Source organism: Hyperolius riggenbachi, chromosome 6 (genome assembly GCF_040937935.1).
Source record: "Hyperolius riggenbachi isolate aHypRig1 chromosome 6, aHypRig1.pri, whole genome shotgun sequence".
NCBI lineage: Eukaryota > Metazoa > Chordata > Amphibia > Anura > Hyperoliidae > Hyperolius > Hyperolius riggenbachi.
The window spans coordinates 312,303,356-312,325,571 of record NC_090651.1 but is presented as its reverse complement, the minus strand read 5'-3'; the positions used below and the strand labels follow the sequence as shown (position 1 = coordinate 312,325,571).

Here is a 22,216-nt window from a genome sequence, read left to right as displayed (position 1 = left end):
GGTATATTGTGTGACCTGTAGCTCTACAGAGACTGGGGAGACACCACTGTGGTATATATTGTGTGACCTGTAGCCCTACAGAGACTGGGGAGACAGCACTGTGGTATATTATGTGACCTGTAGCTTGTGGTAAATGATGGGATCTGTAGCTCTGCAAGGACTGGGGAGAGACACCAATGTGGTATATTATGTGACCTGTAGCTCTACAGAGTGGAGGGAGCGGAACTAAGGACGGGCAGAAAGGAAGAAGAACTGACATTTCCTTCTCACATTCCCCCCTTTCCCTCCATCAGACACAATCTGTTCAGTAAAATATTATGGCTTAGCAGAGAAGGGGGCACAGGGGGCGCTGCAGGGGGAGGATGGTGCGATGTCATAGGTCACAGCACCACAAATAAAACAGTATGAAAAGTATATTATCATTTATTGTTCAAAACCCTTAACGGATTAGTTGCTCTGCAGAAATGCGTAAACATTTTCATTTAAAATGTGTAGACCCATGCAGAGCATGGACATGGACAAATTAAAGGAATCCCTATAAATAAACATCCGCATAAAATTGGCCTTTTCGCGGACGACACCATCCTAGCAATTACAGACCCTCTTACATCCTTACCTCCTTTACTAGACACCTTAAAGAACTTTTCCAATGCCTCCTTGTAATGAATGGGTGTCAGCACACAGAAAGAATCTGATTATTGGAGATCTGCAGTATCGCCAATAATACAGATGTCACCTGATCATTGATGATTTGCAGAATCACCAATAATACAAGTGTGAATAACCTCCGGACACCTAACACAGTGAAATAAACAATAGCAACAGCAATAATATCACAAGATTGTGGAAGTCCACCACACGGCGATTCCTCAGAGGTGTGGTTACCTCTGAATGGGAACCCCGTGTGTGAGATCCTCAGTCCAGGCAAAGAGAGGAGTCTCGGCCTCTAGCAGTAATCGTCTGCTAGGGCAGGCGTCTCAGAGAGGCAAGCCTCAGAGATAGCCCTACAGTGGGAGACGTTCCACTGAAGGGAGAAAGGTCAGGCAAGCAAAGGTTCGGCAACAGAGAAGGCGGCAACAGTACAGAAACAGAAAGCTGATTCAGAGTCGTTTAAACAGGCAGGGTCGGCAACTAGAATCAGATAGGCAGAAGTACAAGAGCGTTTAGAGTAAAGAGTAGTCAGGGATAGCCAGAGTCAAAACACAGGTAAATATACAATACAATCCTAATCTAAGGTGTGACGTCCTTGGTGACAACACCTGAGAAACTGAGCTAAGGTCTGAGCGCTAACACAATATGTATTCACGACAGCAGACAGTGAGCAAATGACATCTGTGGGCTTAAATGCAGAAGCCCTGTTCCACCAGCCCGCCCAGGGTGCTGGAACTGAAGTCAGCATGTGATTGGCTGACTGAGGTCAGCTGATCGCCGGATCAGCTGACCCGTCTTCTTAGAAGATAAATGTTCTGCCGCCTCACGCGCGTGCGCATGACCCTCTGCCTCGGAACATCAGAGAGGTCAGGTCCCTGGTCAGCGCACGCCCGCGCACCGAAGTCCGCCAGCAGGATTGCGGGACCCGCCGTAGTGTTGTCAGCCACGATGGCGACCGCCCTGCTCTGCGCCGGCGGCTCCGTCTGAGAGTCGGAAACCTCCGGCTGGGAAGCGGAGGCCGCCGCCATGCTGCCCTGCGCGGCGGCGGCTCCGTTATTCCTCACAGTACCCCCCCCCCCCCTTGAGGAGTGGACTCTGGACACTTCCCACCTGGCTTCCCAGGATGTAACTGCTGGAACCTCTTCTTTAATTTCTCAGCATGCATGCGACCCTCTGGTACCCAAGATCTGTCCTCCACCCCATACCCTTTCCAATGGACCAGATACTGTACGGAATTCTGCACCAGCCGGGAATCCACAATTTTCCCAACCTCGTACTCTGTCTGGCCCTCCACTACCACTGGGGGGGGGGGGAAGAAATCCACATACACTGCTGAAACATGGAAACATGGAATGATCTCCCACCTCTCATGCAGGCTGGGAGATCAATCACATACGAGACCTCGTTGATCTTTTTGGCCACCGGATAAGGCCCTATGAACTTGGGCCCCAACTTGGTGGACGGTTGTCTGAGTGCCAAATGTCTTGTTGACACCCACACCATGTCTCCAGGAGAAAAGTGCCACTCAACAGACCGTCTCTTGTCGGCCTGTTTCTTTTGATTCTGGAAGGCTACTCCCAAATTTTCTTTTACTTGTCCCCAAAGTTTCTTCAAAACCTTCTGCCAATCTTCCAGGGCTGGGAAGGGAGAGTAACACACCGGCAATGGGGAAAATTTAGGAGACTTTCCAGCCAGCACCTAAAACATACACAATATACGAAGCTCAGCTGCTAATAGGCAAATTCCATAGCCATTTCTCAATAGCAGGCGCCCAAACATAAACAATATCCGGAGCTCAGCTACTAATAGCCAAACTCCAGAGCTACTTCCCAATAGGCAGTGCACAATCAAATGCAATATTTGGAGCTCAGCTACTACTAATAGCCAAACTCCAGAGCCATTTCCCAATAGCCGGTCGGACCTTTGCGACTAATAGCTGAACTATGGAGCTGATGCCGGTCACTAATCCGTAGAGAGGCTGAAATCAACCACACTGCACTGCAAGGCCACAAACTTGTATTACGGTCTATGGCAGCGTCTTCTTGTAGTCAATGTTCCCAGCATCTAAATCACCTGCTTCGCTAGAGGATATCATGGACACTTCCTGCAAAACTGCCCAGAGTCCTCCCCACCCATTATATGTAGCAGAGTACAAATCACTATTGGTTGACTCACAACGTATGATTGAGTTCTTTTCTTGTAGGTGTTCTTCCTGGCCGCAAGCCACGTAGCCTCTAAGTTTGGCGCGGCTATAGCAGCAACGCACTTGGGTAATTCGGGGATCCAGTGATCCCTGGACCCCAAATGACTTCTCCCTCCGGAGGGGGAATTGTATTTAACGCCACCTGGGATTTTAGCGGCAGCAGGGAGAGCCATCATTCAGCTCACTTGCACCCAATTCACTGCTGCCGAGATGAAATAGATGTGTCCTGTCACCATTTCTTGCAAATTATTTTCTCTTTCTGCCTTTCGCCCTAACATGTCAGAATGAGTGACAACTGATGATAGCTTCATAGCGGGCATCCCTAATTGCGGTGTTCAGTGGCTTTTTATTCATTCTTTGCGTCGTCTGTTACGTCATATGTCAGCTAGGTGTGTTTATCATCCGGAGGTCAATAAAATCAAGTGCCTTGCTCCAGCAGACAGCTCTCGTGTCCTGCTGGCCTGCAGATTGCTTTTGTCTCTGCATAGCTGCACTGTACTGGAGCTCATGACAGCTTAAGCCAAGGCCTGATAGAGCAATATATGCAGATGTATGCCAGTGGCAGCGCACAGCCTCACCTGCTGTGCACTCAAATAGGGTTATCTGCTCTGTCCTGGCAGTCCAATGTCTGTGCAGACACTTGCAACACTCATTACATTCTAAAAATGTGAAAAAGGGAAAGGAACAGTATTTTCATGTCTGCAGATTTTGTTCAATATTGCTCTGGGTTTATGAGAAGAAATAAGAAGCAGAACATAACAAATAACAAAAACAATGAATCTTCCTTCCAGGTTGGCATTATGAGCAATCTGAAATATATGTTTGTGTTCTTGCAATAGGCTATTTGTGCTTTTCTCTTTGCCTGAAGAAGAGTTGCCACCTTGCTGGTAATGTTAAAGAACACTATTTGCATTGTGGGTTGTTTGTAACTCGGAAGATATGCAGGGCAGTTTCTATGCTAAATTGCACCGAGGGTGAGGGTATAAAAATTGCACCCCCTTCCCCCCCTACCACCGTGGACTCGCCAACCCTTACCCTTTAGGGTCAGTCACACAGCCACAGGTCACAAGTAGATCTGCCTACTTACTAGTGACCAGCCGCTCCTCCAGGAGGAAGCAGGGACCAGGAAAGCACACAGGTGAAGAGAGCCCGGAAAGCCGACTCCTCCATGGGTGCCGCACATTGACAGCCTGCAGTACCGCTACAGGACATCAGGTGTCATCATGCGGTGGTGACATGATGATGATGACTTGATGTCAGACGCAGGCAGCTCAGGAGGAGTCAAGAAAGGTGATCGCGCTGGTAATCTTCTTTCTTCTTCCATTTGGCTGCATTGTGCGTCACCAGCTCTCTAGCGGTTATGTCCTTCTGCCTGCATCCTCTTCTTCTATTTGCTGGTCTGCGCCCCGGGGCGGTTGCCCTAATCGCACTGCCCAAGAAACAACCCTGAATATATGTAAACCAGGGACTAAACCTGTAGTGTGCAAAAAAGAATGGAGGTGTAACATACCCTATGATGGCGGCTGCGGGTACGCAGGATATCTGCAGCCGCCTTTGTTCTCGGTACTGAGGCCTCAACCGTTCCGCTGGCATGTAGCACGCCAGGGACGGGACTGTCAGTTGCTCATAGGGTCGCTGTCTCACGCGGGCGTGCGCGGAGACAGGACCTTTATGCTGGAAGAAGGCGCATCAGCTGACCTGCCGGTCGTCTGACGTCAGGACAGACTCACGGCGCCCGGATTGGCTGATTGGCAGAGGCGTGGCTGTGGGCTCTCCTCGCTGCTTCATAAGCGTTCTCCGCTCACTTGCAAACTGTCTGCTGTTGCGAATAAGTCAGTCAGTGTTAGCGCTCAGACCTTAGACTAGTTCTGGTGTGTTTTGATCTGGGAGGAAACCAGGGATTTCACACAAGACTAGGATTATTGCCTTATTGTATTATTGATATTCTGTGTACGACTCTGGCTTATCTCTGACCCTGATTCTGCTCTACGTTTCTGTACTTCTGCCCATCTGATCTAAGTTGCCGAACCTCTGCCTGAATCATTACTATTCTCTTGCCTTCTGATTTTGTACTGTACCCGCCTGTCTGTTGCTGAACCTTGCCTGTCTGACCCTTCTACTCTCCAGTGAGCCCTTGTCACTGGAGAGGTGCTCTGATAGTACCCACCAGCCCCTCTGGTGAGGTCTAGCTAACTATCTAGTTACTATTGTTGGTAGTACCCACCAGCTCCTCTGGTGGGGTCTAGCTACTATTTAGTTACTGTAGCTGATAGCGCTCACCAGCCCCTCTGGTGTGGGCTCCTAGCTACCCAGCTTCTATCTTGGCTAGTTCCCTCCAGCTCCTCTGGTGGGGCCTAGCACAGATTGGTTGCAGATAGTACCCACCAGCTCCACTGGTGAGGTTTAGTCAAACTATCTGCCATTTCCTCTGGTAGTTCTCTCCAGCCCCTCTGGTGAGATCTACCCTCTACTGTTGCACCAAACACTATTGTCACTACATCTCTGCTTTCTATACTTGCATTATTGGTGATACTGCAGATCACCACATAATCAGGTATAGAGTCTGCATTATTGGTGATTCTGCAGATCACACAATAATCAGACATTTGTGTTGCTACACCAATACGTTATACAATCTTTACAGGAGGCTGGCCAATACCTTTGTATAAAACCTTTCCAGGAAAACCTTTTGTAAAGAATAATGGAAATACTGAGAATCCCTCATGAGAAGATGTACTAGTCCAAAAATGTGAGATTTGTACTGCCTAGTGTAAGTAAAAGCAATGAGAACGTAAGTGAAAAATAATTGATGGTGTATTTTAATCTGAGAGAAATAACTTCTTGTAAGTATGTGTACACACATTTCCAATTATACAATATTTTTGTGATAATGGTCCTTAAAAAAAAAGTGTACCTGAGCCAAAACTCGGGTACACAAAATCAGATACTTACCTAAAGAGAGGAAAACCTCAGGATCCTATTGAGGCTTCCCTCTCTGTTCTAATGTCCCCCAACACTGAGAGCGCCCCCTCCCCCCCTCCCCGGATGATTAGTGACAAGGCATTATCGCTAATCAGATTGTAGCCACGCAGATCTTCTTCCTTATTCATGGACGCCCAATAGATGACTGAGTCCGCCCGTGCATGTGCAGTAAGCCGGATGCTGCGGGCTCTCTGCTACTACGCATGGTTGGGCTCGCGCCGCCCTTAATACGGAAGTGGCGCTGCATGGTCCTGATTCGGAGGGGGGGGGGGGCACAATCTGCAACAGGGGGCTGCCAACAAGAAAGTGAAGCCTCAATAGTATCCTGAGGCTTCCCTCTCTTCAGGGTAAGAACTTGTTTTGTAGTTTTCTCCTAGGAGATAAGTTTCATCTTTTTGAAATAACTTTTTAGCACTCTGTAATTAAAAAAAAAGTACCAAAAGTAGGTGAAAAAAGTACTGGTAAAAATTATTCTGAGTATTTTCTTGCTTGCCGGTGGCTTAAAAGGCATTTTATTGAGATGTGAAATATCACCTAGCAGAAAACTTAGGGGAAAAAAAACTGAATTGGATTACCGTAGTTTGAGTGGGTCATGCAGCAAAAAAACAAAAAACAAAAAACAAACAAACAATCTTAAACACACAAGTTATTTTACCAACGAAAAGTTAAATATAATAAAGTGAATGTTCTGGAATAGCCTAGTCAAAGTCCTGACTTTGATCAAACAGAAATGTTGTGGAAAGACTGAGGATACTTTCAAACGAACAGCGTCACCATGGGTTGCGAAATGTTCCCGACCTCATCGCAAGGGCAATGTAAGTCTATGGAGACTTGCACACTATTGCGACGCAAACCCACTGAAAACTCTGCAGTGCCCTGCCGCAAGAACCGTGCCTAACTGCAAAGATTATGCAGCAATACAAGTGTATGGCGATGCAGTAAGTGTAAACGAGTTATCATGGTAGCGGGACACGCATGCGTAGAGTGACGGTAAACCAGTGACGTACTTCCTGTCCAGCAGGAACTACATCCCTGAGCGGGGGTGGCGCTACGCGTACTACCCTGTTGGCGCACTCAGTTACTTGCTGCTGTTGCTGCACAGGGGGTCACAGCAACTTCTGAGAGCACAATTCACTCACTTTTGCTACACAAAAATCTGTCTTTTTTATTAGTAAAAACATTACCAAATAAAAAAAATGTATTTCATTTGTTTAACTATGTTTCCTTCAGTTACTTTTAGTACTTGTTTGAAAATCAGATGATGTCTTGTATGCAAACTTGAAAGCACCACCGTATGTAAAATGTGAATTCATCTTAGCATTTATTTTTATTTTTTGGAAATAAAAATGAAGGATAAAGTTCTGCATCGTAGCTGCAAATCCTGCAAAAAAGATTGTTTGCAATGGAGTTAAAGGAAAACTGAAGTGGAAACTGAAGAACATGGAGGCTGCCATATTTATTTCATTAATTTCCTTTTAAACAGCCATGCTGATCTATTTAGCTGCAGAAGTGTCTGAACAACACCAGAACCAAGCATGCTGCTAAATCTAGTCAGATCTGACAATGTCAGACAATCCTAATCTGCAGTATGCTTGTTCAGGGTCTATAGCAACAAGAATTCGAGGTAGAGGATCAGCAGGATAGCTAGGCAACTGGTATTGCCTAATAGGAAATGAATATGGCAGCCTCCATATCCCTCTCACCTTGGGTTTACTTTAAGGGCTCGTTCCCACTGTTGCGACGCGATTTCGGCCGCATTCCGACGCTTGTAAAAACGCATGCGGATGCGCTTCCGCATGCGTTTTTACCCGCGATTTCGCATGCGATTTCGCATGGCAGGGTGCCATGCGAAATTAACCATGACACTGCCAGGGCTAAATAAAATTGAAAAAGGTGCGAAATCGCACGCGAAATCGCGGGTAAAAACGCATGTAACAAACGCATGCGTTTTTACTATTAAATACATTAGCGGCGATTCGCACGGATTCCCGACGCAGGCGAAATCGTTGGCTGTTTTGTGCGTTTTTTTACCTATGAAAAAAACGCACCTCAACAACGCTACAGTGGAAACAGGCCCATCCACTTGCATTACATGTGCGGATCTGCATGCGTTGGACGCATGCAGATTCGCGATAGTGGGAACGAGCCCTTAGAGTTAGTAGAGGAAGTTTATTTCAGAGCTTCCCAGATTTCAATGTATTATAGTTATAATTGTAATAAAATAGCCACTGAATGTTTACTATGATCCCTGCTCTTTGAGCATTATTACTGCAATCTACTGTGACTCCAGCATTGTACTTTCAACATGAGATCAGAAAAAAAAATCCCATTGTTACAGCATAATGTCCATTGCCTACCCAGCAACAACATTACCTGTGTTGTGTTTCTTAAGTAAAAGCTTAATGACTATGGCACATGTGCTGATTACCCACTAGTGGCGCATTGCAAGCGCAGAATTACCTATAAGTATTTACCATTACAAAGAAGCATTGCAGTGATTGCTCATCATAGCATACTGCAAAATGCGGATTAGCATCTCCGGTGTGCGATATACAAGTACAGCAGACACTGCATAGACCGCACTGCGCGAATGGCACAAATGAAGTGATCTGAAACTCTGACATAACATTCAACAAAAATGCGTTTTCCTACTTTTTATTACCCATTCAGTTACCATGTTTGCTTTTGCGCACAAGTAATATTGTCCATTTACAAATGACAAGTTCCCAAAATACAATTTATCTACTCTGAAAGCTGCCATTGCATTGTAATTATAGTTGCTTTTATTAAATATTAACATCTTCTAGTGAGCTCTTCTCAACTGTGTACATGCTTGAAGCATAGAGTGTTCCTTCTCAGCACAGCTAAGAGTGTAACAACAGAGAAATGTAAACAAAAAATAATGTTATCTCCTCTTTGGATGCGGATCATAAGCTGAATGGTCTTTCCACTGCAAAACAATGTGCTGTGTTTAACTGTTTGAATGCTGCTCTGCTACAATTATTTTTGTGCTAGTAGGTGTGAGGCTGTAAGGAATCTTTTAGAGCAAAGAAATATCGAGTTTCGGACCACTTTAAAGTACAACAGATTAATGATATGGAGGCTGACATATTAAAGGCACGGCAGCTTTACCAGCTGTTATTTAAGTATTTATATAGCACTGACATATTACGCAGCGCTGTACAGAGTATATTGTCTGGTCACTAACTGTCCCCCAGAGCGGCTCACAATCTAGTCCCTACCATAGTCATATGTCTATGTATTTATTGTGTAGTGCATTTCTCATAGTCTAGGGCCAATTTTAGAGGGAAGCCAATTAACGTATCTGTATGTTTTTTAGGATTTGTGGGAGGAAACCTGGAGTGCCCAGAGGAAAACCACGCAGACACGGGGAAAACATACAAACTCCTTGCAGATGTTGTCCTGGCTGGGATTCAAACCAGCGATCCAGCGCTGCAAGGCGAGAGTGCTATCCACTATGCCACCGTGCTGCCCATTTTTTGCTGAATTTGTTTGTTTTTTGTTGAGTACACCCTATATGATCATTAACTAAACAGATGCCAAGAGTCAATCGTGTATCTAATGCTTTCATGTTTAGTAGGGCTTGTCCTTTAATCATTTAATATAGTAAGCAAATTCATGGAGTGTCTAATGTAAAATAAACCCCTCTTCTATGGTTTTGAGACCTGCAGTTTTGACCAGTAAATTATTATTTGGGGCCCTATGCAATTCTCTTTTTAGTATGCAAATCACTATTTCATGTGCTGGGAGGCGACGCTCCCCGTCAAACATGGGTGAGAACTTTTCCCCCGCAGGTTAAAAGTTTTTAATGCCTATCTGATGGCGGCTCAAGTTACCATCTGGGAGCCTCCTTTACCAAGGAGACCCCAGATGCCTGTCTTTTAAAGAGAACAGAGGGGGGCAGATGGGACACAGAGCCATGTTTGCTGCCTCATAACATGCTTCTGTGTCCCCACACTGCCGCTCTCTGCCCCCACCCCCCCACAGCTCTCTTTCCCTGGCTGTGCCCCCTGCTGCTCCCCCACCTCCCTGCACACTATGAGAGACACACGTTCTCTCAGTGCAGCGTCGTGATCCAGAGGTCACTAAAGTGAAAGTGGGCCATTGCGGCCCACGGGAGCGGCGTTTTTTGCGGCTACCTGATCCGCTCAGCCCCCCAGATCAGGTAGCCTGCTTTTTTTTTTTCTTTTTTTTTTTATTTGAGCACACCTCAGGCTCTCTTTAAATCAGGGGTCTCAAACTCCATTTACCTGGGGGCCGCAGGAGGCAAAGCCAGGATGAGGCTGGGCCGCATAAGGAATTTCACAATCGCGGCGCATCGCCGCCTCTGCCCGCCCCTCTCACTTTTCCTTCACAGAGAGGGGCGGAGAGAGGTGGCGATCCGTGCGGCGATTGACGTCAGGAGGGGCAGAGCTGAAGCTGAAAGCTCTGCTCCTTCCAGGAAATGCCGGTGGATTGCCCCCCGGGCGATTTGGGGGCTCTGCAGCCCTCGTTTAGCGGTGGGGATGCGGCGGATTACTTGGGAGCACTGAAGCGAACTATAAGGAAGCTTTTGCCAGCGAGGGCCACAAAATATTGTATCGAGGGCCGCAAATGGCCCGCGAGTTTGAGACCCCTGCTTTAAATAGATAAAGGGAGTCATTCTTGACTCCCTACCTATTAAATGTAAAAAATCGTAATAAAAAAAAAAAACTCTTCATTGATGCAGAGTATCAACCAATGAAAATCCTCCAGGAGAGTAAACACTGAGGCCTAGTGCACACCGGAGCGTTTCCGCTGCGGGTTTGCGATCCGCTTGCGGGTGCGGATCCGCTTGGGTAATGTATTTCAATGGGCTGGTGCACACCAGAGCGGGAGGCGTTTTGCAGAAACGCATACTCCCGGGGTGCTGCAGATTTTGGATTGCGGATGCGTTTCTGCCTCAATGTTAAGTACAAGAAAACCGCAAACTGCTCTGAAAAACGGCACTTCAGAGCGGTTTGCCAGGCGTTTTTTGTTACAGTAGCTGTTCAGTAACAGCTTTACTGTAACAATACATGAAATCTACTACACCAAAACACAAAACCGCAAAACGCTAGCTGAAACGCTGCAGAAAAAGAAGAAAAAGCGTTTCAAAATCTGCTAGCATTTTGCGGATCTGCTAGCGGTTTTTGGTGTGCACCAGGCCTGACTGGGAGCTCCCTAGCGGCAGTAGCGAGAACTTGCGGCAGGGAGGGCACTTCCATCTGAATTAAAGAAGAAGATCGAAAACAGAAGAAAAAAGTCACACAAAAAGTGACAGATGAAAAACAGAGGGATACAAAATTAGTTTTTTTTATTACCTAATAAAAGTTTATTATTCTCATATTTAAAAGTAAAACAATACCCATTTACCTGAAAGGCGATGGACATCTGAGGGGTTGCCGTATTAAAGTGGGCTCCTAGATTCTGCCATAAGCCCCCCCATGCCAACATGCACAGCTGTGGATACCCCCATCTCCTCCTGGGCAATGGAGATGGGGAGGAGTTTGAGCTCCTTTTCCATGATATGGACAAGGGCTGTGTAGGAGAAGGGTTGGCTTTGTCGCCCCTCTCTTATAGTGCCCCTACACCATGTACAATATGGGCTGGTATAACCTAGTATGGTGGATCCCCACCACAGGTTGACTCTTACTGCATGGATGGGAAGGAGTTAAAGAAATGTTAGACGGGAGGGGGTTTCATGCCTTTTTATGATTCATTTAAAAAGAAAAAAACATAGCCCTCCCCCTCTAAAGCTTTCTTTAAAATGAATAGCATTGAAAACATTTTTGTTTTTGTTGTTGTATGCATCTTATCTTGGACAATTCTCCTTAGTTTCTGTCTTAACAGGAAGTGGACACATCTCTTCAGTATAATATTAAGTAAATAAACTTTTCTATTAAATTCAGAACCAGTTAGAGAACCATTATCAGGTCCTAAGACAGGCATGGGCAAACTTGGCCCTCCAGCTGTTAAGGAACTACAAGTCCCACAATGCATTGCAGGAGTCTGACAGCCACAGTCATGACTCAAAGGCAAATGCATTGTGGGACTTGTAGTTCCATAACAGCTGGAGGGCGGAGTTTGCCCATGCCTGTCCTAGGACCACCAGGGTTCATAGCAAAGCAACAAGGGTCTATGGAGTCTGGACAGGAATTGTGGGAACATCACCAGTACAGACGTAGCCAACAATAAAAACCTCAACTGTGTGGGTAACCTCTTTCCATCTAAAATAAAAATCTTGAATGAATATTCAGATTCTTATGTAAGCTACTAACGATTGGTTGTCTTAAATTATTTCAGCTTACACTACCTCAAACACTCTTCAAAAGAACTAAAACTTCCACAACAGTACAAGCCTCATGTCGGCAGAACAAAGTGACTATAAAGAACAACTATTCACACATGCCTAAAGGAGCATTTTGTGGTCCCTTCTGAGTTGCATTCAAGGAACAAGCAATGGAGGAAAAAACTAACAGTTGAAGTGAGTTAGAAAAATAACCCCATCCGTCTAGAACTACAAAGAGAAAGAATGTATTTCTTAGCACTTCCAGAATCCGATGCTAGTCTCCATGACAACAGAATCCCCAAATATACTCAGCTTTTCTGCATTGCTGGAAGGAGCCAAACATGGGGGAGGCAAAGACATTAAAATCCATGACCACTTTTCTGTATGAAATTTACATGATCCATTTGCTGTTTATATGCATCTAATATCACTTGCTTTCCTGAGGAGTCACATCTGAGACTCGTTTTCCTGCAGAGCTTCTTTCATCATGTTCAAAGTCACGTAATCGAACAACCCAAATGGAAACCTTCTCACACTTGTGTAAACTCAGTAGTTATATAAAAAAAGGAAATTCTAATGCACTTTCAGTGAGTAGTATTTACGGTTTATGAAGGTTTTTTAATATGCAAATTTGAATATTCTCCTTGTGGTGGTAACATCATGCAGAGCAATCTCGATCACTGCTAAACTACTAATGATATAAAGCTAATTACAAATCCGGCAACCAGTATTTATAAAGGGGAGGTGGATTTAGGTAGATACCGGATTCAGATAAAAATGTTTTCTGGTACTTATTTCAGAGATAACATCTTCACACACAAACTGCGGCACTCAGGAGAATGTGGGAAATATTAGAAGTGAATATAATTATTTTCAGAAAAGTTTACGTTGGCAAGATCAGGAAGTAAGCAAGGCGGATAGTGGGTGGACCACCGTGAATGCAAACCGGGAGAGGAATGCCTCTAGAGATCCACTACAGCAGCGGGTTCTAAAAACCGAGATGGACCTGTACACACACAAGCTCTTTGTAACCACAGTTAGTATGGGTGCTATCCGAAGTTTTAAAAGGAATTCAAGTTTTATGGTTTTACACTATGTGAGGCTGCCTTGTATTTTGAGGTGAGGTGCTGAGTACAGCCTACTTTTAGAAGGAGAATCAGAAGCTTTTGTGACGAGGGAAGCCTTTAGTGCCCCACCTGCGCTGCTTGACTGATTTGCGTAGGGTAGTTTATTCCCCACATAAGGGAGAGGTAGAAGGCACTCACTGAAGTGCTGTGTGGCGAATGAGGAGTGCTAAAAGCAAGTTGACTTATGCACATAGAACTGCATTAAATACATGGAAGAAAGTTAAAGAGGAACTTCAGCCTAAACAAACATACGGTCATTAAGTTACATTAGTTATGTTAATTAAAATAGATAGGTAATACAATCTCTTACCCACCCTGTTTTAAAAGAACAGGCAAATGTGATTTCATGATGGCAGCCATCTTTTTGGTTGAAAGGAGGCGACAGGGAGCATGAGACCGTCCCAACTGTCCTGTGTCCTGAGCACCTCTCCCAGTTGCTAGGCAACGTGAACAACAACATAGGAAATCCCATCATGCTCTGCACAGCATCAGGGAAAAAAAACCCGGGCTTTTTTCTTTGATGGGTGGAGCTTAGCTAAAAATGCAGCTAAAAATGATGCTTTGGTAAGAAAAACGAAGTTCTGATGCTGTAAAACTGTTAAAGAAACACCAAGCCTTTTCAGTTCTGCTGAGTAGATTTTTAGTCCGGAGGTTCACCTTAAGTTCAAGGTAAATTTTTAAGATACTGTATATACGGTAATGTACATCGCCAGCTGAATGTAACAAGCATTAAGGGCCTGAGCCCACTGACGCAGTGGTGTCTCCTATTCAGTTACACACCAATGTTACAGATGCTGAAAAGCGGACAGAAGCGGGTACAACTGCGTTTGTGGGCTCAGGCTCTTAGGACGGTGTATGGAGTTCGTGGGTATGCTACTTTAAAGGGGAACTGAAGAGAGAGGTATATGGAGGCTATCATGTTTATTTCCTTTTAGACAATACCAGTTGCCTGGCAGTCCTGCTGATCCTCTGCCTCTAATACTATTAGCCATAGCCCCTGAACAAGCATGCAGCAGATCAGGTGTTTCAGTGGTTCAGACTTATAAGTCTGATCTGACAAGACTAGCTGCATGCTTGTTTCTGGTTTTAATCAGATACTACTGCAGAGAAATAGACCAGCAGGGCAGCCAGGCAACTGGTATTGATTAAAAGGAAATAAACATGACAGCCTCCATATACCTCTCTCTTCAGTTCCCCTTTAAAACATACATTTTGCAAGACCAAAACTTTTCAAACATGACAGTAGGGTGAACATAGCTATGATTCAGGTTACCATTTGTAATGAATAGCAGAAATACGGCCGCAACAGCAAGCGGCATGGCGGCTATCTCCGCGTCACAGCCGGCGGTCTCCGCCGCGCGGCTACATGCTGGTGCTCTGCCTGGTCCTTCTATTGTTCACAGACTAAGGGCTACGTGCGCGCGCCAGGCGACAGGACCTTTATGCATCTAGAAGGGGAGTCAGCTGATCAGGCGGATCAGCTGACTCCAGCTATGCTCCGGATTGGCTGAGTGACTGGGGCGGCGCTGTGGAGCGCTTGCAGTATATATAGGACATGTCGGTCAGTTGCTCCGCGTCTGCTGTTGCAAATGCTACGCGTTCGCACTCAGACCTATTCAGATCCCAAAGTGTGCTTAGAACCAGCAGGAGCTGGGGATCCACACTTAGGCCCAGTGCACACCAAAACCGCTAGCAGATCCGCAATACGCTAGCGGTTTTGGGAGCGGATTTCAGAGCGATTCTAGGTATGTTTAGAGAGGTTTTCTAAACATACCTAGCGGTTTTGGGTGCGTTTTTGTGTAGCAGATAACACATATTGTTACAGTAAAAGCTGTTACAGAACAGCTACTGTAACAAAAATGCCTGGCAAACTGCTCTGAACTAGCGTTTTTCAGAGCGGTTTGCGGTTTTCCTATACTTTACATTGAGGACGAAACGCTTACAAAAACCGCAAACGCGCAGCAGGAGGCGCGTTTGCGGCTTGGCAAAAAACGCAAACCGCCGGTGTGCACCATCCAATTGCAATACATTAGACAAGCGTTTTTAGAGGCGGATGCGGCCGGCGGATCACTCCAAAAACCGCTCGGTGTGCACTGGGTCTTAGCCAGATTCTGTTGATAGCTTAAAGTACTAATTGTATTGTATTATTTGTTATGACCTTCTGCTAGCTTGACTACTCTTCTGTTTACTGATCCTGTACCTTTGCCTATCTGATATAGTTGCCGACTCTGCCTGAAATACTACTCTGATCTAGCTTTCTGTCTCTGTACCGTATTTGTCAGCTCGTTGCCAATTCTGCTTGTCTGACTCTTCTATCCTCACCAGTGAGCCTAGTCACTGGTGAGGGATTCTCTGATAGTATCACCTGCTTTGCCTGGTGAATACAAGCTGCAGTACTATCTGAATCACCTGCTCCTCAGGTGGTCAGTAGCTGCAGCATTGTCTGAATCACCTGCTACTCAGGAGATTACTAGCTGCAGTACTATCTGAATCACCTGCTCCTCAGATGGTCAGTAGCTGCAGTACAGTCTGAATCACCTGCTTCTCAGGAGATTACTAGCTGCAGTACTATCTGAATCACCTGCTCCTCAGGTGGTCAGTTGCTGCAGTACAGTCTGAATCACCTGCTCCTCAGGTGAATAGTCACTACAGTATCTTCACCTCTACCTGCCCCTCAGGTAATAGTGACTACAATACAGTCTGAATCACCCACTCCTTGGGTGATCAGTACACTCGTTGTTACATAGTTCCACCCGCTCCTCGGGTGAACTATATTACTATTGCATGCATCTCCAGCTTGCTGGAGTTTGTATTCCAGTGTTACATAGATATACTCATATCTCCCAGCTCCTCTGGGAATAGCGAGTATCTCTATCATTACTGTTGCACCAAACACACACCCTCACATTGGTTGTCCTGGTCCTGGCTATACCAGTATTATTGGTGATTCTGCAGATCACACATAATCAGGTATAGCGTCTGTATTATTGGTGATACTTCAGATCACCAATAATCAGAGAAATCTGTTCTTGCTGACACCAATCGTACACCATTGCTGCAAACCCTGTGCAGAAATTATTGCAAGATAAAACCAATTCCTGTTGCCTGGTGTGTGCACACACACACACACACACACACACACACACACAATTTCCCTTCAATTTGAATTGCCTGACAACAATCAAACCCAATCCTGCAGGTGACGCTGCAGGATGAAACTGTGGGGTTCTAATGCTGTACAGACATGTGGCTGGGCAACAGCCAAGTAATGCTTTCTGTGTCTATGAAGAAGGGAAGAACACTGGCAAAGTTAGAGTGGCTTGGATGGGTGGGGTAAGAAGGGGAACAATAGACTGATGCTGATTGTTCCTTAAAGCGGATCCGAAATGAAAAACTAAGTATAACAAGCAACTTGTCTATATATGTTATGTACAGTTTAGATGGTTTAAACAGCAAATCTGTCTGCATACTGCTTTACTAGAATATGATGATTTCTTCCTGTGATACGACTGCAGCCATGTTTGTAAACATTACACAGAGGCAGGCTTATCTGCACCATCAGCACTCAGACTGAAAAAAACCTAATCCCCCCTCCTCCTCCCCTCTGCCTCTGAAATCTCTGGCTAGTAATACCTCCCCCTCCTCCTGCCCAGACTGAGCTCCCATGAGCCCTTGCTACTGCCAAGGCTCTCTGAAAACTGTGGGTGGGGCTTATTCAGTTTATAGGGAATTAGAGTATTAAAACGAAAAAAAAAAGTATTTGGCTTGAGGAATGCCCTATAAACAATAGGAAAGAAACACAATTATGCAATGAGTAAAAGTTCATCTCGGATCCACTTTAACCTGACATTCATAAACCTGCTATTTGTACACCTTTAGTGCAAACAGTACATTATTTAAAGTCCTGCTATTCCACTAAAGCATGCATGCACATTTGAACCCTTCAGCCCATGGCATGGCCGGCATGCCGAATCACTTAGCAACATCGGTGGATGCCAAAACCTTCGCTAGATTTTCAGCCAAGACAGCCTCGATTGGCGAGAACATGGCATGTCTGCAAGGCTTAAAGGGAAGTTTAAGTGACACGTGACATGATGAGATGGGCATGTTTATGTATAGTGGCACAAATAAATATTCTGTGTTGCTCTTCTTTCTCTGCCTGAAAGAGTTACAATTTCTGCTATAGAGTTTTTATCCATTTGTTTATACCTTTAAAAAGGACTAAATATGCTAAAATGCAATCTCAAATAGGCAAAGAAAGTCTCTGAAAAAACTTTATTGACACACGTACAAAAAATAGAAAAATGGTTCTTCAATATCACAAGGTCTAAAAAGCACATTGGTTGGTATGAAACAACAATTGGTTGTAGCTTTGTGGGCATTTAAACTTCAAGGCAACGACACATGTTCGTTTCGGGCTTTTGTATAGAATTGTATGTGCCCTTCGTCAGGCCGTAATACCCAATTCTCTGAAAAAAACTTTATTGACACACGTACAAAAAATAGAAAAATGGTTCTTCAATATCACAAGGTCTAAAAAGCACATTGGTTGGTATGAAACAACAATTGGTTGTAGCTTTGTGGGCATTTAAACTTCAAGGCAACGACACATGTTCGTTTTGGGCTTTTGTATAGAATTGTATGTGCCCTTCGTCAGGCCGTAATACCCAATTCTGCGTAGCTCAACCAAGGGAAGTTAAGACCAATCATGCGAAGAGCCAAAAAATGGGGGGCATCTGAACCCACCAGACGCACTTAACCTTCCCAGAAGCTGTAATAAGGAGCTGCTACACGGAAACCCAAAATTTGTTTATAAAACATAGAGTTTTTATCCAGTCAGGACTCAGTCTGACTATAGCATCCCTCAGTGATAAGGAATTACAGCCATACAATAGTTTCCAGGCAGAGAACTGGGCTTCTTAGAGCAGGGAATAAATAATGGTCAACAGATCATATATTTTAGCACTCTGAGGGGGCAGACTAATTGTGCAGAGACAAAATATGAAATCTACTTTTTTAATTGTGGAAACAGAGCATAAAACTGTAGGATATCTAAAATCATTTTTTAGGAGTTGGAGAATAGATACAATTGTTTATCTTGTCCGTTTAGTTTCACTTGAGTTACACTTTAAGTCTGTCCTCTTCTTAACCACTTGAGGACCTAGGGCTTTCTACCCCTTAAGGACCGGCCACTTTTTTTCCCATTCAGACCACTGCAGCTTTCACGGTTTATTGCTCGCTCATACAACCTACCACCTAAATGAATTTTGGCTCCTTTTCTTGTCACTAATAAAGCTTTCTTTTGGTGCTATTTGATTGCTCCTGCGATTTTTACTTTTTATTATATTCATCAAAAAAGACATGAATTTTGGCAAAAAAATGATTTTTTTAACTTTCTGTGCTGACATTTTTCAAATAAAGTAAAATTTCTGTATACATGCAGCGCGAAAAATGTGGACAAACATGTTTTTGATTAAAAAAAAACCATTCAGTGTATATTTATTGGTTTGGGTAAAAGTTATAGCGTTTACAAACTATGGTGCAAAAAGTGAATTTTCTCATTTTCAAGCATCTATGACTTTTCTGACCCCCTGTCATGTTTCATGAGGGGCTAGAATTCCAGGATAGTATAAATACCCCCCAAATTACCCCATTTTGGAAAGAAGACATCCCAAAGTATTCACTGAGAGGCATAGTGAGTTCATAGAAGATATTATTTTTTGTCACAAGTAAGCGGAAAATGACACTTTGTGAGAAAAAAAAAAAAAAAAAAAAAAGTTTCCATTTCTTCTAACTTGCGACAAAAAAAAAAAAATGAAATCTGCCACGGACTCACCATGCCCCTCTCTGAATACCTTGAAGGGTCTACTTTCCAAAATGGGGTCATTTGTGGGGTGTGTTTACTGTCCTGACATTTTGGGGGGTGCTAAATTGTAAGCACCCCTGTAAAGCCTAAAGGTGCTCATTGGACTTTGGACCCCTTAGCGCAGTTAGGCTGCAAAAAAGTGCCACACATGTGGTATTGCCGTACTCAGGAGAAGTAGTATAATGTGTTTTGGGGTGTATTTTTACACATACCCATGCTGGGTGGGAGAAATATCTCTGTAAATGGCAATTTGTTATTTTTTTTTACACACAATTGTCCATTTACAGAGATCTTTCTCCCACTCAGCATGGGTATGTGTAAAAATACACCACAAAACACATTATACTACTTCTCCTGAGTACGGCGATACCACGTGTGGCACTTTTTTGCACCCTAACTGCGCTAAAGGGCCCAAAGTCCAATGAGTACCTTTAGGATTTCACAGGTCATTTTGAGAAATTTCGTTTCAAGACTACTCCTCACGGTTTAGGGCCCCTAAAATGCCAGGGCAGTATAGGAACCCCACAAATGACCCCATTTTAGAAAGAAGACACCCCAAGGTATTCCATTAGGAGTATGGTGAGTTCATAGAAGATTTTATTTTTTGTCAAAAGTTAGCGGAAAATAACACTTTGTGAAAAAACACAATTAAAATCAATTTCCGCTAACTTGTGACAAAAAATAAAATCTTCTATGAACTCGCCATACTACTAACGGAATACCTTGGGGTGTCTTCTTTCTAAAATGGGGTCATTTGTGGGGTTCCTATACTGCCCTGGCATTTTAGGGGCCCTAAACCGTGAGGAGTAGTCTTGAAACGAAATTTCTCAAAATGACCTGTGAAATCCTAAAGGTACTCATTGGACTTTGGGCCCTTTAGCGCAGTTAGGGTGCAAAAAAGTGCCACACATGTGGTATCGCCATACTCGGGAGAAGTAGTACAATGTGTTTTGGGGTGTATTTTTACACATACCCATGCTGGGGGGGAGAAATACCTCTGTAAATGGACAATTGTGTGTAAAAAAATCAAAAGATTGTCATTTACAGAAGTATTTCTCCCACCCAGCATGGGTATGTGTAAAAATACACCCCAAAACACATTATACTACTTCTCCCGAGTACGGCGATACCACATGTGTGGCACTTTTTTGCACCCTAACTGCACTAAGGGGCCCAAAGTCCAATGAGTACCTTTAGGATTTCACAGGTCATTTTTGTTTCAAGACTACTCCTCACGGTTTAGGGCCCCTAAAATGCCAGGGCAGTATAGGAACCCCACTAATGACCCCATTTTAGAAAGAAGACACCCCAAGGTATTCCGTTAGGAGTATGGTGAGTTCATAGAAGTTTTTATTTTTTTGTCACAAGTTAGCGGAAATTGATTTTAATTGTTTTTTTTTCACAAAGTGTCATTTTCCGCTAACTTGTGACAAAAAATAAAATCTTCTATGAACTCACCATACTCCGTACGGAATACCTTTGGGTGTCTTCTTTCTAGAATGGGGTCATTTGTGGGGTTCCTATACTGCCCTGGCATTTTAGGGGCCCTAAACCGTGAGGAGTAGTCTTGAAACCAAATGTCGCAAAATGACCTGCGAAATCCTAAAGGTACTCATTGGACTTTGGGCCCCTTAGCGCACCTAGGCTGCAAAAAAGTGTCACACATGTGGTACCGCCGTACTCAGGAAAAGTAGTATAATGTGTTTTGGGGTGTATTTTTACACATACCCATGCTGGGTGGGAGACATCTCTCTGTAAATGGACAATTGTGTGTAAAAAAATCAGAGAGATTTCTCCCACCCAGCATGGGTATGTGTAAAAATACACCCCAAAACACATTATACTACTTCTCCTGAGTACGGCGGTACCACATGTGTGACACTTTTTTGCAGCCTAGGTGCGCTAAGGGGCCCAACGTCCTATTCACAGGTCATTTTGAGGCATTTGTTTTCTAGACTACTCCTCGCGGTTTAGGGCCCCTAAAATGCAAGGGCAGTATAGGAACCCCACAAGTGACTTCATTTTAGAAAGAAGACACCCCAAGGTATTCCGTTAGGTGTATGGCGAGTTCATAGAAGATTTTATTTTTTGTCACAAGTTAGTGAAAAATGACACTGTGAAAAAAAGCCAATAAAAATCAATTTCCGCTAACTTTTGACAAAAAAAATCTTCTATGAACTCGTCATACACCTAACAGAATACCTTGGGGTGTCTTTTTTTCTAAAATGGGGTCACTTGTGGGGTTCCTATACCGCCCTGGCATTTTACAGGCCCAAAACCGTGAGTAGTCTGGAAACCAAATGTCTCAAAATGACTGTTCAGGGGTATAAGCATCTGCAAATTTTGATGACAGGTGGTCTATGAGGGGGCGAATTTTGTGGAACCGGTCATAAGCAGGGTGGCCTTTTAGATGACAGGTTGTATTGGGCCTGATCTGATGGATAGGAGTGCTAGGGGGGTGACAGGAGGTGATTGATGGGTGTCTCAGGGGGTGGTTAGAGGGGAAAATAGATGCAATCAATGCACTGGGGAGGTGATCGGAAGGGGGTCTGAGGGGGATCTGAGGGTTTGGCCGAGTGATCAGGAGCCCACACGGGGCAAATTGGGGCCTGATCTGATGGGTAGGTGTGCTAGGGGGTGACAGGAGGTGATTGATGGGTGTCTCAAGGTGTGATTAGAGGGGGGAATAGATGCAAGCAATGCACTGGCGAGGTGATCAGGGCTGGGGTCTGAGGGCATTCTGAGGGTGTGGGCGGGTGATTGAGTGCCCTAGGGGCAGATAGGGGTCTAATCTGATAGGTAGCAGTGACAGGGGGTGATTGATGGGTAATTAGTGGGTGTTTAGGGTAGAGAACAGATGTAAACACTGCACTTGGGAGGTGATCAGACGTCGGATCTGCGGGCGATCTATTGGTGTGGGTGGGTGATCAGATTGCCCGCAAGGGGCAGGTTAGGGGCTGATTGATGGGTGGCAGTGACAGTGGGTGATTGATGGGCGGCAGTGACAGGGGGTGATTGATGGGTGGCAGTGACAGGGGGTGATTGATGGGTGATTGATAGGTGATTGACAGGTAATC

General features: G+C 44.6%; 1 protein-coding gene and 1 long non-coding RNA gene across 5 annotated transcripts in view; one reads left to right on the top strand and one right to left on the bottom strand.

Moving 5' to 3' along the window:
• LOC137521695 (uncharacterized) overlaps positions 1 to 12,603 on the top strand; it is a 17,394-nt gene extending 4,791 nt beyond the window's left edge. For both annotated transcript variants that reach the window (XR_011022180.1, XR_011022179.1), the window contains exons 2-3: positions 9,177 to 9,296; positions 12,161 to 12,603. This is a non-coding gene — a long non-coding RNA (uncharacterized lncRNA). The remainder of the gene's footprint in view (positions 1 to 9,176; positions 9,297 to 12,160) is intronic.
• The window catches only part of PRKCG (protein kinase C gamma), a 539,544-nt gene that overhangs the window by 270,749 nt on the left and 246,579 nt on the right, over positions 1 to 22,216 (bottom strand). The window lies entirely within an intron of this gene.